The sequence below is a fragment of the Triticum dicoccoides genome, chromosome 4B (assembly GCF_002162155.2).
Source record: "Triticum dicoccoides isolate Atlit2015 ecotype Zavitan chromosome 4B, WEW_v2.0, whole genome shotgun sequence".
Lineage (NCBI taxonomy): Eukaryota > Viridiplantae > Streptophyta > Magnoliopsida > Poales > Poaceae > Triticum > Triticum dicoccoides.
The window spans coordinates 340,006,783-340,022,509 of NC_041387.1; positions in this window are offsets into that span (position 1 = coordinate 340,006,783).

Below are 15,727 nucleotides of genomic sequence, written 5' to 3' on the forward strand. Positions count from 1 at the left end.
CAATCATATTTTCAGATAAACATTATAAATATAGCCTTATAATCAAAATAAACATTGTGTTTACAATGATTTGAATCATCACTCGAATAGGAGATTCTTCAGGCACTGCGCCTCTATCAGGCGGGCACCCTCTGTGACCTGCGCCAAGTAGTGCCCGGCCGGATATTGGCCCCCCACCGGATCCTGAGACGCTATCATAGTGGCATCCATATCCGTCCAATACGCTTTAACGCGGGAAAGGGCCATCCACGCACCCTCTATGCATGCCGACCTCCTCGTGGCATCGATCCGAGGCACGGCCCCATGTAACTGTTGCACCAAACAAAAGTAACTGTCCGGCTTAGGCCCCTTCAGCCAAAGATGGTCTATTACAGACTGCATTGCAAGACCGGACAGCCTGTGAAGCTCCGCTACAGCAGCCATCCTATCACTTAACGGTAGCGGGCGAGTGGGAGCATTGAACTACGACCAGAAAAGCTTCTCCACCTCCTTCTCACCCTGATCTTTGAAGAACTCCATAGCATCAGCCGTACTCTTTGCCAGGTCCACGTAGGCGTCCGCCAAACTCCAACGTCCATCCAGGGGAGCGTACTTGGGATCGAAGAACTTCATCCGCAGCAACTAGGAGCCCCCAGCCGCGATTTTACCGGCCTGTTGAAGCTCCTCCCGCACACCCCTGAGCTCGGTCCGTATTTCCTTGGTGGCATTAAGTGCCTTGCTCAGGTCAGCCGATTTATCCTCATGCTCCTTTTTCAGGAGCTCATACTGGTCAGCGGCATTTTTTAACTCGATAGCCATTTCGGCTACCTTTTCCTCGCTTCGGTGATGAGCAGCCTGTTCGGCTGTCAGTTCCTCGGCCGCCTTTAGGGCAGCCGCATTGCTCACCCGAGCTTGTTCCTTGGCTAGAGCAAGTTCCGCCCTCAGGGCCTCCACGACAGCAGCACCATCTGTAGTCCAAACATATTACATTAATATGTGCCACCTTAATATTTTCCTATGCAATGAAAAGACAAGACACATACCTTGTGATTTATCCAGCCGCTCATTTATCAGAGTGATATCGGCATCAATCGACCCAATTTGCCTCGTCAGTTCGGCAACTTCAACGGACGGGCCGACGAATGGACCCACAGGTAGCTGCACATATTTACAACATAAATCATTGGTTTATGATCCTCCGTTTGCTGCCTAGGGCAGACAACCAGAGTCTCAGGGGCTACTATCTATATGGAGCACACCTACCGCGTGCCTCACAGCTAAAGAAGCAGTGCATTCTTCATTACGTACCTCAAAGCCTCTGAGCAGGCTTGTGAATGCTTCATTCAAACCGCTTGTAGCGGATGAAATCCTCTTGAGCACCGTGCTCATTAATGAGCGGTGCTACTCTGAGAGCACAGCTCGCTCCAGCAAGCCCGTCAGTATGTCCGGCCGGACATCAAACTGCGTCGGACTCTTTCCATCGCCCCTCATTGTAGCCAAAATCTCTGGGTGCAGGGCGGCTGACGGATTGACTCCCGGCTTCGGCAGATCCGGACTCCTCCGTGACGACACCTCGGCGTCGCCCGCTTAATGAGTCAGAGAAGGGGGTGGGGTCTCGCTCTCCATCATCTCCGGAGGAAGGTTCCCCGAAGACGAACCCCGTTGAGAGGAGCTGCTGGCCGGACTGCAAAAAGTTGAACCCTGGTTGTTGATCTAGGAGAAACACAGTACCATCGGATTGTAGATTGACTTACAGCTCGGTGGAGGGCTGGCCCGTTGGAGGGCATAGTGTGGTGAGGGTGCCTGTCAAGGCAAGGCCCCCTGGGGATGTTTTTTCCCCTAATTTGGGTATCTCCGCCTCCAAATCTTCGAAGGCGGCCCTCTTCTTCCCGCGTGGAGAGGAGGCCTTAGCCTCCCCTCCCCGACTATCCTCCTTGGTGGAGGTAACCATTCCCCCGGTTCGGATGCGTAGCATGTGGGGTTCAGATTCTTTGCCCCTCCCCTTGTCTTTCCCCGAGGGCATTCCGATGAGTACCTGGTCGAGCATCTTGGCCATAGTAGGGGCGGGCGAGCCTTCGGGAAGCGGTGCCGGACACCTGATTCTCTCCGCCTTGCTGAGCCATTCCTGGACGCGGATGATTGTCAGAACAAACAATCATGATAAATACAAAACAGGGTGTCCGGTATCAAGGCTACTTACTTGGGTATCTAGGCGATTACAGCTCAGGCCCGCATCCTCGATGGTGTCCGGACATACTACTTTCTGTTCAAGCTGAAGAAGTGCTTGACAGTCTGCGGACCCTCCGGATTGAACTCCCACATCCGGAGAGGCCAGTGTTGGCACGACAACATCCGCCGGATTAACATCACTTGCATTACGCTGACAAGGTTGATATCCCTCTCAAGAAGCTCCCGGATGCGGTTATGCAATACTGGTACGTCACCTGCGGGCCCCCAATTCCATCCTACTTCTGTCCAGGACGCCAACTGTGATGGAGGGCCCGAGTTGAACTCAGGGGCGGCTACCCACTTTGTGCCCCTTGGGGCCGTAACATAAAACCCCCTCCGCTGCCATACATCAGATACTTCTGGGAAAGAACCCTCCGGCCATGGGGCGTCGGCGTTTCTGCTTCTTACAGCACCTCCGCACTCCACATGTCGCCCCCCGATCATCTTCGGCTTCACATTGAAGGTCTTAAGCCATAAGCGGAAGTGCGGGGTGACGTGGAGAAAAGCCTCGCACACAATAATAAACGATGAGATATGGAGGATAGCGTCTGGAGCCAGATCATGAAAATCCAACCCATAATAGAATATGAGCCCCCTCACGAAGGGATCGAGGGTGAAACCCAAACCGCGGAGGAAGTGTGGGACAAAAACGACACACTCATTAGGCTCCGGCGTAGGGATGACCTGCCCTGGAGCAGGAAGCCTGTGCTGGATGTCTGCGGTCAGGTATCCGACCTCCCTAAGCTTTGCAATGTCCTTCTCTTCAATCGAGGAGGACACCCACCGGCCTTGAGGGTCAGAGCCGGACATATTGGAGGATTCCAGAGGGGTGGAACTTAGGTTTTGGGTGTTAGAACATGAGGTGCGAGAAGGCGCGATGAAGGTGAAAAAAGAGGCGTAGGTCTCGACCCCTTTATAAAGAAGGTGAATATCAAGAGTCCCCGGTGTGACCGTTTGAGGCTTATCTAAAAACACACGGGGTTATACCAACAACCGTCGTGGGGTCACACACGCTCATATTGATGGAAAATCCCGCAATAAGAGGAACACGATCTCTGCCTCGACGGGACATGCCAATAAAACCACCTCGTAACACGAGTCGTTGTGGGGTAAGAAACATCGGTTCGGGTTGGACCAAGCCACGATGCAAGGGCACGACGCACGAAGATTGCCAGCAAATCAGATCTATACCATGTGAAGATCATCTTGCAGATCTGGAAACGGTCTACGTGTTCGATAACCGCTTTGGAGTATTCGGAGGAGGAACCCGCCTTGCAATGCCGAAGACAATACTGCACGCCGGACTCATCGTCATTGAAGCTTGGTTCAGGGGTTACTGAGGGAGTCCTGGATTAGGGGGTATCCGGACAGCCGGACTGTGTACAACATCCGGACTATTGAAGCATGGAGATACAAGACTCAAGACTTCGGCCCGTGTCCAGATGGGACTCTCCTTTGCGTGGAAGACAAGCTTGGCGATCTGGATATTATCTTTCCTTTCTTGTAACCGACTCCATGTAAACCCTAGCCCTCTCCGGTGTCTATATAAACCGGAGAGGTTGGTCCTTAGAAGGCCGATCACAATTACAATCATACCATCATAGGCTAGCTCTTAGGGTTTAGCCTCTACGATCTCGTGGTACATCTACTCTTGTACTACCCATATCATCAATATTAATCAAGCAGGAAGTAGGGTTTTACCTCCATCGAGAGGGCCCGAACCTGGGTAAACATCTGTGTCCCTCGCTTCCTGTTACCATCGGCCTTGACGCACAGATCAGGACCCCCTACCCGGCATCCGCCGGTTTTGACACCGACAGGCGCGCCCCAACATGTGACGATGATTACTACCTCTTGAGCACTGCGTTGGATTTCCCCGAAGAGGAGAGGATGATGCAGCAAAGTAGCGTAAGTATTTCCCTCAGTTTTTGAGAACCAAGGTATCAATACAGTAGGAGACCACGCACAAGTCCCTCGTACCTACACAAAACGATAGCTCCTCGCAACCAACGCGATTAGGGGTTGCCAATCCCTTCACGGTCACTTACGAGAGTGAGATCTGATAGAGATGATAAATAATATTTTTGGTATTTTTGATAGATAGATGCAAAGTGAAAAGTAAAAGGCAAAGTAAAAACAAAGGAAGTAATAAAGTAATGGAGATTGATATGATGAGAATAGACCCAGGGGCCATAGGTTTCACTAGTGGCTTCTCTCAAGAGCATATATATTCTACGGTGGGTGAACAAATTACTGTTGAGCAATTGACAGAATTGAGCATAGTTATGAGTATATCTAGGTATGATCATGTATATAGGCATCACGTCCGAGACAAGTAGATCGAGACGATTCTGCATCTACTACTATTACTCCACTCATCGACCGCTATCTAGCATGCATCTGGAGTATTAAGTTAAAAACAGAGTAACGCCTTAAGCAAGAGGACATGATGTAGAGGGATAAATTCATGCAGTATGATAAAAACCCCATCTTGTTATCCTCGATGGCAACAATACAATACGTGCCTTGCTGCCCCTTCTGTCACTGGGAAAGGACACCGCAAGATTGAACCCAAAGCTAAGCACTTCTCCCATTGCAAGAACTACCAATCTAGTTGGCCAAACCAAAAGGATAATTTGAAGAGACTTGCAAAGATAACTCAATCATACATAAAAGAATTCAGAGAAGATTCAAATATTGTTCATAGATAAACTGGATCATAAACCCACAATTCATCGGTCTCAACAAACACACCGCAAAAAGAAGATTACATCGAATAGATCTCCACGAGAGAGGGGGAGAACATTGTATTGAGATCCAAAAAGAGAGAAGAAGCCATCTAGCTACTAGCTATGGACCCGAAGGTCTGAAGTAAACTACTCACACTTCATCGGAGGGGCTATGGTGTTGATGTAGAAGCCCTCCGTGGTGGATGCCCCCTCCGGCGGAGCTCCGGAATAGGCCCCAAGACGGGATCTCGTGGATACAGAAGGTTGCGGCAGTGGAATTAGGTTTTTGGCTCCTGTTCTTATGGTTTGGGGATACGTAGGTATATATAGGAGGAAGGAGTATGTCGGTGGAGCAACAGGGGGCCACAAAGCAGGGGGGCGCACCCTAGGGGGGGGGGGGCGCCCCCACCCTCATGACCGCCTCTGTTACGTCTTGGAGTAGGGTCTAAGTCTCCTGGATCACGTTCGGTGAGAAAATCACATTCCTGAAGGTTTCATTCCGTTTGGACTCCGTTTGATATTCCGTTTCTTCGAAACACTGAAATAGGCAAAAAACAGCAATTCTGGGCCGGGCCTCCGGTTAATAGGTTAGTCCCAAAAATAATATAAAAGTGGAAAATAGAGCCCAATATAGTCCAAAAGAGTAGATAAAGTAGCATGGAGCAATCAAAAATTATAGATACGCTGGAGACGTATCAGGCATCCCCAAGCTTAATTCCTGCTCGTCCTCGAGTAGGTAAATGATAGAAAAGAATTTTTGATGCGGAGTGATACTTTGGCATAATTTCAATGTAAATCTTCTTAATTGTGGCATGAATATTCATATCCAAAAGATTCAAGACAAAAGTTCATATTGACACAAAAATAATAATACTTCAAGCATACTAATCAAAGCAATCATGTCTTCTCAAAATAGCATGGCAAAAGAAAGTTCATCCCTACAAAATCATATAGTTAGGCTATGCTTCATTTTCGTCACACAAAGATGTTCCCAACTTCTATACCCCCGATGACAAGCCAAGAAATTGTTTCATACTTAAATAATCTCAAACTTTTTCAATCTTCATGCAATACATGAGCGTGAGCCATGGATATAGCACTATGGGTGGAATAGAATATGATGATGGGGATTGTGTGGAGAAGACAAAAAAGGAGAAAGTCTCACATTGACGAGGATAATCAACGGGCTATGGAGATGCCCATTAATTTATGTCAACATGAGGAGTAGGGATTGCCATGCAACGGATGCACTAGAGCTATGAATGCTCAACAAAAGAAAACTAGTGGGTATGCATCCAACTTGCTTGCTCACGAAGACCTAGGGCATTTGAGGAAGCCCATTGTAGGAATATACAAGCCAAGTTCTATAATGAAAAATTCCCATTAGTATAAAAAGACAACTTACGAGACTCACTACATGAAGAACAAGGTGCTACTTTGAAGCACAATATATGAGACTCACTACATGAAGAACAAGGTGCTACTTTGAAGCACAAGTGTGGAAAAGAGATAGTAGCATTGACCTTTTTATTTTCTTTTTTTTGGGCCCTTTTTTTTTCTTTTGGCCTTTCTTTTTTATTATTATTTGGGCAATGCTCTAATAATGATGATCATCACACTTCTATTGATTACAACATAAGGATTACAACTCGAAACTTAGAACAAGATATGACTCTATATGAATGCCTCCGGCGGTGTACCGGGATGGTGCAATGAATAAAGAGTGACATGTATGAAAAATAATGAATGGTGGCTTTGCCACAAATACGATGTCAACTACATGATCATGCAATGGCAATATGACAATAGTAATGTATGTCATGATAATGATGATGGAAGTTGCATGGCAATATATCTCGGAATGGCTACGGAAATGCCATGATAGGTAGGTATGGTGGCTGTTTTGAGGAAGATATAAGGAGGTTTATGTGTGATAGAGCGTATCGTATCACGGGGTTTGGATGCACCGGCGAAGTTTGCACCAACTCTCAAGGTGAGAAAGGGCAATGCACGGTACCGAAGAGGCTAGCAAAGGCGGAAAGATGAGAGTGCGTATAATCCATGGACTCAACATTAGTCAAAAGAACTCATATACTTATTGAAAAAATTTAGAAGTCATCAAAAATCAAGTACTACGCGCATGCTCCTAGGGGGATAGATTGGTAGGAAAAGACCATCGCCTGTCCCCGACCGCCACTCATAGGGATGCACAAGCCAAGTACACTTCATGTTTCAAATTTGTTACACAACTTTAACCATACGTGCATGCTACGGGACTTGCAAACTTCAACACAAGCATTTCTCAAATTCACAATTACTCAACTAGCACGAATTTGATATTATCACCTCCATGTCTCAAAACAATTATCAAGCATCAAACTTCTCTTAGTATTCAATTCACTCAAAAGAAAGTTTCACATATCTTTAATACCAAGTATATTAACATTAAGCAAATTACCATGCTACTAACGACTCTCAAAATAATCTAAGTGAAGCATGAGCGATCAATAGTTTCTTTAAAACAAATCCACCACCTTGCTCTAAAATATCTAAGTGAAGCACTAGAGCAAAAATTATCACACTCAAAAGATATAAGTAAAGCACTATGAGCAAAACTATCAAGCTCAAAATATATAAGTGAAGCACATAGAGTATTCTAATAAATTCCAATTCATGTATGGCTCTCTCAAAAGGTGTGTACAGCAGGGATGATTGTGGTAAACTAACAATCAAAGACGCAAATAATACAAGACGCTCCAAGCAAAACACATATCATGTGGTGAATAAAAATATAGCTCCAAGTAAATTACCGATGGAAGTGGACGAAAGAGGGGATGCCTTCCGGGGCATCCCCAAGCTTTGAATTTTTGGTGTCCTTGGATTATCTTGGGGGTGCCATGGGAATCCCCAAGCTTAGGCTCTTTCCACTCCTTGTTCCATAATCCATCAAAAGAATTCACCCAAAACTTGAAAACTTCACAACACAAAACTCAATAGAAATCTCGTGAGCTCCGTTAGAGAAAGAAAACAAAAGATTACTTCAAGGTACTGTAATGAACTCATTATTTATTTATATTGGTGTTAAACCTACTGTATTCCAACTTCTCTATGGATTATAAACTATTTTACTAGCCATAGATTCATCAAAATAAGCAAACAACACACGCAAAACAGAATCTGTCAAAAACAGAACAGTCTGTAGTAATCTGTAACTAACGCAAACTTATGGAACTCTAAAACTTCTACCAAAATAGGAAGTCCTGTACAATTTATTTATTGATCAGAAGCAAAAATAATCAACGCAAAATCACGTTCCTGTGATTTAACAAAATTATATTCGTGCGCGCAAAGTTTCTGTTTTTCAGCAGAATCAAATCAACTATCATCGTAGGTTATCCTATAGGTTCTACTTGGCATAAACACTAATTAAAACATAAAACCACATCCAAACAGAGGCTAGATGGATTATTTATTCCTAAACAGAAGCAAAAACAAAAAACAAAAGTAAAATTGGGTTGCCTCCCAACAAGCGCTATCCTTTAACGCCCCTAGCTAGGCATAAAAGCAAGGATAGATCTAGGTATTGCCATCTTTGGTAGGCAATCCATAAGTAGCTCTCATGATAGATTCATATGGTAATTTCATTTTCTTTCTAGGGAAGTGTTCCGTGCCCTTTTTTAAGGGAAATTGGAATCTAATATTCCCTTCCTTCATATCAATAATTGCACCAATCGTTCTAAGGAAATGCCTACCAAGAATAATAGAACATGAAGGATTGCAATCCATATCAAGAACGATAAAATCTACGGGCACATAATTCCTATTTGTAACAATAAGAACATCATTAATTCTTCCCATAGGCTTTTTAATAGTGGAATCTGCAAGATGCAGGTTTAGAGAGCAATCATCAAAGTCACGAAAATCTAGCAAATCACACAAAGTTTTAGGAATAGTAGAGACACTAGCACCCAAATCACACAAAGCATGAAACTCATAATCTTTAATATTAATTTTAATAGTAGTTTCCCACTCATCATAGAGTTTTTTAGGGATAGAAACTTTCAACTCAAGTTTTTCTTCATAAGATTGCATCAAGGCATCAACAATGTGTTCGGTAAAGGCCTTATTTTGACTATAAGCATGAGGAGAATCTAGCACGGATTGCAACAAGGAAATACAACCAATTAAAGAGCAACTTTCATAATTAAATTCCTTGAGATCCAAAATAGTGGGTTTAGCAATATCTAGGTTTTTATTTCTTTCAATCCCACTTTTATCAAATTCATCATCAAGATCTAGAAACTCCGAATTCTTAGAACACCTTCTAGGTAAAGGAAGATCATATTCAGTTTCATCAAGATTCATATTGCAAAACAAAGATTTAATGGGGGACACATCAATAACTTTTAGATCTTCATCTTGATTTTCATAGGAATTGGAAGAACACGCTTTAATAAAGGCATCTTTTGAAGCACGCATCCTAGCTGTTCTTTCTTTGCACTCATCAATGGAAATTCTCATGTCTTTGAGAGACTCATTGATATCATGCTTAGGAGGAATATATCTGATCTTTAAAGAATCAATTTCAAGAGAAATTCTATCAACGTTCCTAGGCAAATCATCAACTTTAAGCAATTTCTCTTCAAGCAAAGCATTAAAATTCTTTTGTGAATTCATAAACTCTTTAACACTACTCTCAAATTCAGAGGGCATCTTATTAAAATTTCCATAAGAGTTGTTGTAGGAACTTCCATAATCATTAGAAGGATTACTAGGATAAGGCCTAGGATTAAAATTCCCTCTATACGCGTTGTTTCCAAAACTATTCCTACCAACAAAATTCACATCCATAGATTCATTATTATTCTCAAGCAAAGTAGACAAAGGCATATCATTGGGATCAAGAGGAGTATTTTTAGTAGCAAACATCTTCATAAGTTCATCCATCTTTTCACTCAAAACATTGATTTCTTCTATAGCATGCACTTTTTTACTAGAAGATCTTTTGGTGTGCCATTGCGAATAATTTGCCATAATATTATCAAGCAATTTTGTAGCATCTCCTAACGTAATTTCCATAAATGTGCCTCCCACGGCCGAATCTAAAAGATTTCTAGAAGCAAAATTCAATCCGGCATAATTTTTTTGCATGATCATCCATAAATTCAAACCATGAGTAGGGCAATTGTGAAGCATCAATTTCATTCTTTCCCAAGATTGGGCAACATGCTCATGATCAAGTTGTCTAAAATTCATAATATCGTTCCTAAGAGTGATGATCTTAGCGGGAGGAAAATACTTAGAGATAAAAGCATCTTTGCACTTGTTCCAAGAATCAATATTGTTTCTAGGCAAAGACGAAAACCAAACTTTAGCACGATCTCTAAGTGAAAACGGAAATAACTTCAATTTGACAATATTGTTATCCGTATCTTTCTTCTTTTGCATATCACACAAATCAACAAAATTGTCTAGATGAGTAGCGTCTTCACTAGGAAGGCCGGTGAATTGATATTTCATAACAAGATTCAGCAAAGCGGTATTGATTTCACAAGACTCATCATTATTAAGAGGAGCAATCAGAGTACTAAGGAAATCATTATTATTGGTATTCGAGAAGTCACACAATTTGGTATTATCTTGCGCCATGGCAACAAGTAATCCAACACACAAGCAAACAGAAAGGCAACGGGAAAAGGCAAACGGGAAAGAGAGGAGGAGATTGGGAAAGAGAGGGTGAATAAAACAGCAAGGGTGAAGTGGGGGAGAGGAAAACGAGAGGCAAATGGCAAATAATGTAATGCGAGAGATAGGGATTTTGATGGGTACTTGGTATTGTTGACTTGCTTGCATGAGCCTCCCCGGCAATGGTGCCAGAAATTCTTCTTGCTACCTCTTGAGCACTGCGTTGGATTTCCCCGAAGAGGAGAGGATGATGCAGCAAAGTAGCGTAAGTATTTCCCTCAGTTTTTGAGAACCAAGGTATCAATCCAGTAGGAGAGCACGCACAAGTCCCTCGTACCTACACAAAACGATAGCTCCTCACAATCAACGCGATTAGGGGTTGTCAATCCCTTCACGGTCACTTACGAGAGTGAGATCTGATAGAGATGATAAATAATATTTTTGGTATTTTTGATAGATAGATGCAAAGTGAAAAGTAAAAGGCAAAGTAAAAACAAAGCAAGTAATAAAGTAATGGAGATTGATATGATGAGAATAGACCCGGGGGCCATAGGTTTCACTAGTGGCTTCTCTCAAGAGCATAGATATTCTACGGTGGGTGAACAAATTACTGTTGAGCAATTGACAGAATTGAGCATAGTTATGAGTATATCTAGGTATGATCATGTACATAGGCATCCCGTCCGAGACAAGTAGATCGAAACGATTCTGCATGTACTACTATTACTCCACTCATCGACCGCTATCCAGCATGCATCTAGAGTATTAAGTTAAAAACAGAGTAACGCCTTAAGCAAGATGACATAATGTAGAGGGATAAATTCATGCAATATGATAAAAAGCCCATCTTGTTATCCTCGATGGCAACAATACAATACGTGCCTTGCTGCCCCTTCTGTCACTGGGAAAGGACACCGCAAGATTGAACCCAAAGCTAAGCACTTCTCCCATTGCAAGAACTACCAATCTAGTTGGCCAAACCAAAAGGATAATTCAAAGAGACTTGCAAAGATAACTCAATCATACATAAAAGAATTCAGAGAAGATTCAACTATTGTTCATAGATAAACTGGATCATAAACCCACAATTCATCGGTCTCAACAAACACACCGCAAGAAGAAGATTACATCAAATACATCTCCACGAGAGAGGGGGAGAACATTGTATTGAGATCCAAAAAGAGAGAAGAAGCCATCTAGCTACTAGCTATGGACCCGAAGGTCTGAAGTAAACTACTCACACTTCATCGGAGGGGCTATGGTGTTGATGTAGAAGCCCTCCGTGGTGGATGCCCCCTCCGGCGGAGCTCCGGAACAGGCCCCAAGATGGGATCTCGTGGATACAGAAGGTTGCGGCGGTGGAATTAGGTTTTTGGCTCCTGTTCTGATCGTTTGGGGATACATAGGTATATATAGGAGGAAGGAGTACGTCGGTGGAGAAACAGGGGGGCCATGAGGCAGGGGGGCGCGCCCTAGGGGGGGCGCCCCCACCCTCATGACCGCCTCTGTTACGTCTTGGAGTAGGGTCCAAGTCTCCTGGATCATGTTCGGTGAGAAAATCACGTTCCCAAAGGTTTCATTCCGTTTGGACTCCGTTTGATATTCGGTTTCTTCGAAACACTGAAATAGGCAAAAAACAACAATTCTGGGCTGGGCCTCCGGTTAATAGGTTAGTCCCAAAAATAATATAAAAGTGGAAAATAAAGCCCAATATAGTCCAAAACAGTAGATAAAGTAGCATGGAGCAATCAAAAATTATAGATACATTGGAGATGTATCAATGATCGTCATGCCAGATACACTATTAACAAGTCCGGCCGGGCCGAACATAGCCGACCGGACTTATTCGAACAACGTAGCAACATAGCCCGACATAGAGGCGCCGCACACCCCCTATGCTTCACTGACGAAGTGATGGATCACGAATTCCCAGAAGGGTTTAAACCCGTAAACATCGAATCATACGATGGCACAACAAACCCCGCGGTATGGATCGAAGATTTCCTTCTCCACATTCACATGGCCCGCGGTGATGATCTACATGACATCAAGTATCTTCCCCTTAAACTCAAAGGACCGGCCCGACACTGGCTGAATAGCCTGCCGGCAAATTCCATCGGCAGTTGGGAAAACCTGGAGGACGCGTTCCTTGACAACTTCCAAGGCACCTACTGCGACCACCGGATGCTGACGACTTGAGTCACATTACCCAACAACCCGGAGAGTCAGCCAGGAAATTCTGGACTCGGTTCCTAACTAAAAAGAACCAAATTGTCGACTATCCGGATGCCGAAGCCTTGGCGGCCTTTAAGCATAATATCCGCAATGAGTTGATCTCCCGACACCTCGGCCAAGAAAAACCGAAGTCCATGTTGGCCCTCACGACACTCATGACCCGCTTCTGCGCGGGCGAGGACAGCTAGTTGACTCGCAGTAGCACCACGCCTAGAACATCCGGCACTTCAGAGGTTCGCGATAGTAACGGCAAGCCACGGCGCAACAGACACAAGCGCCAGAACAATGGTGACAACACCGAAGACACGGCAGTCAACGCCGGATTCAGTGGCTCAAAATCCGGTCAGCGGAAAAAGTCGTTCAAAATAAACAATCAGGGATCGTCGAGTCTGGACCGCATACTTGATCACTCGTGCCAAATTCATGGCACCCCTGATAAGCCATCCAACCACACTAACAGAGATTGCTGGGTGTTCAAACAGGCCGGCAAATAAATGCCGAAAACAAGGACAAGGGGCTCCACAGCGATGATGACAAGGAGCCCCGGCATCCGAATACGGGGGGACAGAAGAAATTTCCTCCCCAAGTGAAAATGGTAAACATGATCTATGCCACCCACATTCCCAAACAGGAACGAAAGCGAGCACTAAGGGACGTCTATGCGATGGAGCCAGTCGCCCCAAAGTTCAACCCATGGTTAGCCTGTCCGATCACTTTTGATCGTAGGGATCACCCTACCATCATCGGTCATGGCGGTTCAGCTGCATTGGTCCTTGACCCAATCATCGACGGATTCCACCTCACGCGAGTCCTTATGGACGGTGGCAGTAGCCTAAACCTGCTTTATCAGGACACAGTGCGCAAAATGGGCATCGATCCTTCAAGGATCAAGCCCACCAAAACCACCTTCAAAGGTGTAATTCCAGGAGTAGAGGCCCATTGTACGGGCTCCATAACACTGGAAGTGGTCTTATGATCCCCGGATAACTTCTGAAGTGAGGAGTTAATCTTTGATATCGTCCCTTTCCGTAGTGGCTATCACGCACTACTTGGACGAACCACATTCACTCGATTCAATGCGGTACCACACTATGCATACCTCCAGCTCAAGATGCCAGGACCTCGCGGGGTTATAATAGTCAATGGAAACACAGACCGCTCTCTCGGTATAGAAGAGCACACCGCGGCCCTCGCGACAGAAGTTCAAAGCAGCCTTCTCCGGCAAACCACCAATCCGACAACAACAACCCCGAACACCGTCAAGCGAGTCCGGAGTACCCTGCAACAGGATCGCCAGGCACGCCAATAGCACGACTAGCAGTCCCGCCTCCGCCCTAGCCCCATTGAGGCAGCATTTGCGCCGCGCGTACACAATTACGCACTCAAAATACCATGGGCATAGGTGGAGGCGCAACGGTGATGAGGTCAACAGTGCGGTTCAACCGCAACATACTTTAATAACCTTCTTTCTCTTTCAGGACCCTACTTTCGTGCAGCCTTTTTAGAGAGACGGATCATCAGACTTATCACAGGAGGGAAAACCAAGGAGGCAAAAGGCTTTGCGCACAAAGGGAATACTCAGGTGGTATTTGTCAATGATCGTTATACCTGTTTTACATACCCGCATGCGGCCTGCCCTTGGATAGGACATGTTAAATAGTCCTATTTGCTTCTGCTTAACACATTAATTGTACACATACGCTTGGACGTATTATTTAACAATGGGACATAATATATAGCGTCAACTTATTATTCCTATCTTCACATTTTCCCTAAAAATGTTTATTTAATATTGAATCCGTACACTTTGGTACGTTCAGTTTGCCAGGGGCTTCTTATGGTGCCCCATACTACGGCAAGATAAGTCCGAACACTTTCAACAGTGCGGCACCCCGAACTTATAGCATCATATACATCAGCTCCGAATCATGTCTTGGGTCAATAGTTGGGTTTGCCCGGCTCCCTTGTTTTGGTACCTTACGTTCCGTTATATCGGCTAAGGTAGCGCAGGGAGAAGTACTGCGATTGTGTCTCGGTTCTTCCGGACGAGCACCTCAGTAGAGAAAGCCGAAAGCTGACTGTCATGATGCGGCGAGAGTTGGTCGCTGTTCGAGAGGTCTTAAAATCCTTAAAGATTTTTTCCGCTTCAGGCGAGGAATCGGCCTTGTCCGATTTAGGCATGTATAGCGCCCCAATTCGGCTTTCCGAATTCTAGGGGCTTCGCCGAAATTTAAAATTGTAGACTTCTATGGCTAAGTGAGAGTTATAAAGCCGCATAGTCCGATTACCTTGTTCGCTGCACCAAACACCTCCTTCAAGGACCAAAAATTTGGATAAAGAGTGTTTGGGTTTTCCACGAATACCCCAATACTAGTTACGCGGGGGCGGAAGCCGACGACTGGCCTACTTTCAGAATTTTATAAACAGCCGCACAGAAGGTAATATTTTAAATCAACAAAGCGCCATATAGCGCAAACAAATTTGTTTTCAAATTACAAAGACGACGTGAGTACATTCACTCAAAGATTGTGTCCTTGGTACATTCATCGGCCACGAGACGAGCGCCTTTCATAACGCCATCATAATATTTCTCGGGGCAGCGATGCGCCTTGCCCTCCGGTGGTCCATCCTTCACCAGCTTCTCTGCATCCAGCTTGGCCTAATGCATTTTCGCACATGCAAAGGCCCAGCGAGCACCCTCAATACAAACGGATCGCTTGATAACTTTAAGCCGCGGACAGGCATTTACGATCCGCTTTATAAGGCCAAAGTAGCTGTCGGGCAGGGGCTCACCAGGCCACATCCGAACTATGAAGTCCTTCATGGCCACTTCGGCCGCCCTGTGGAGTTCAACCACTTGCTTCAGTTGG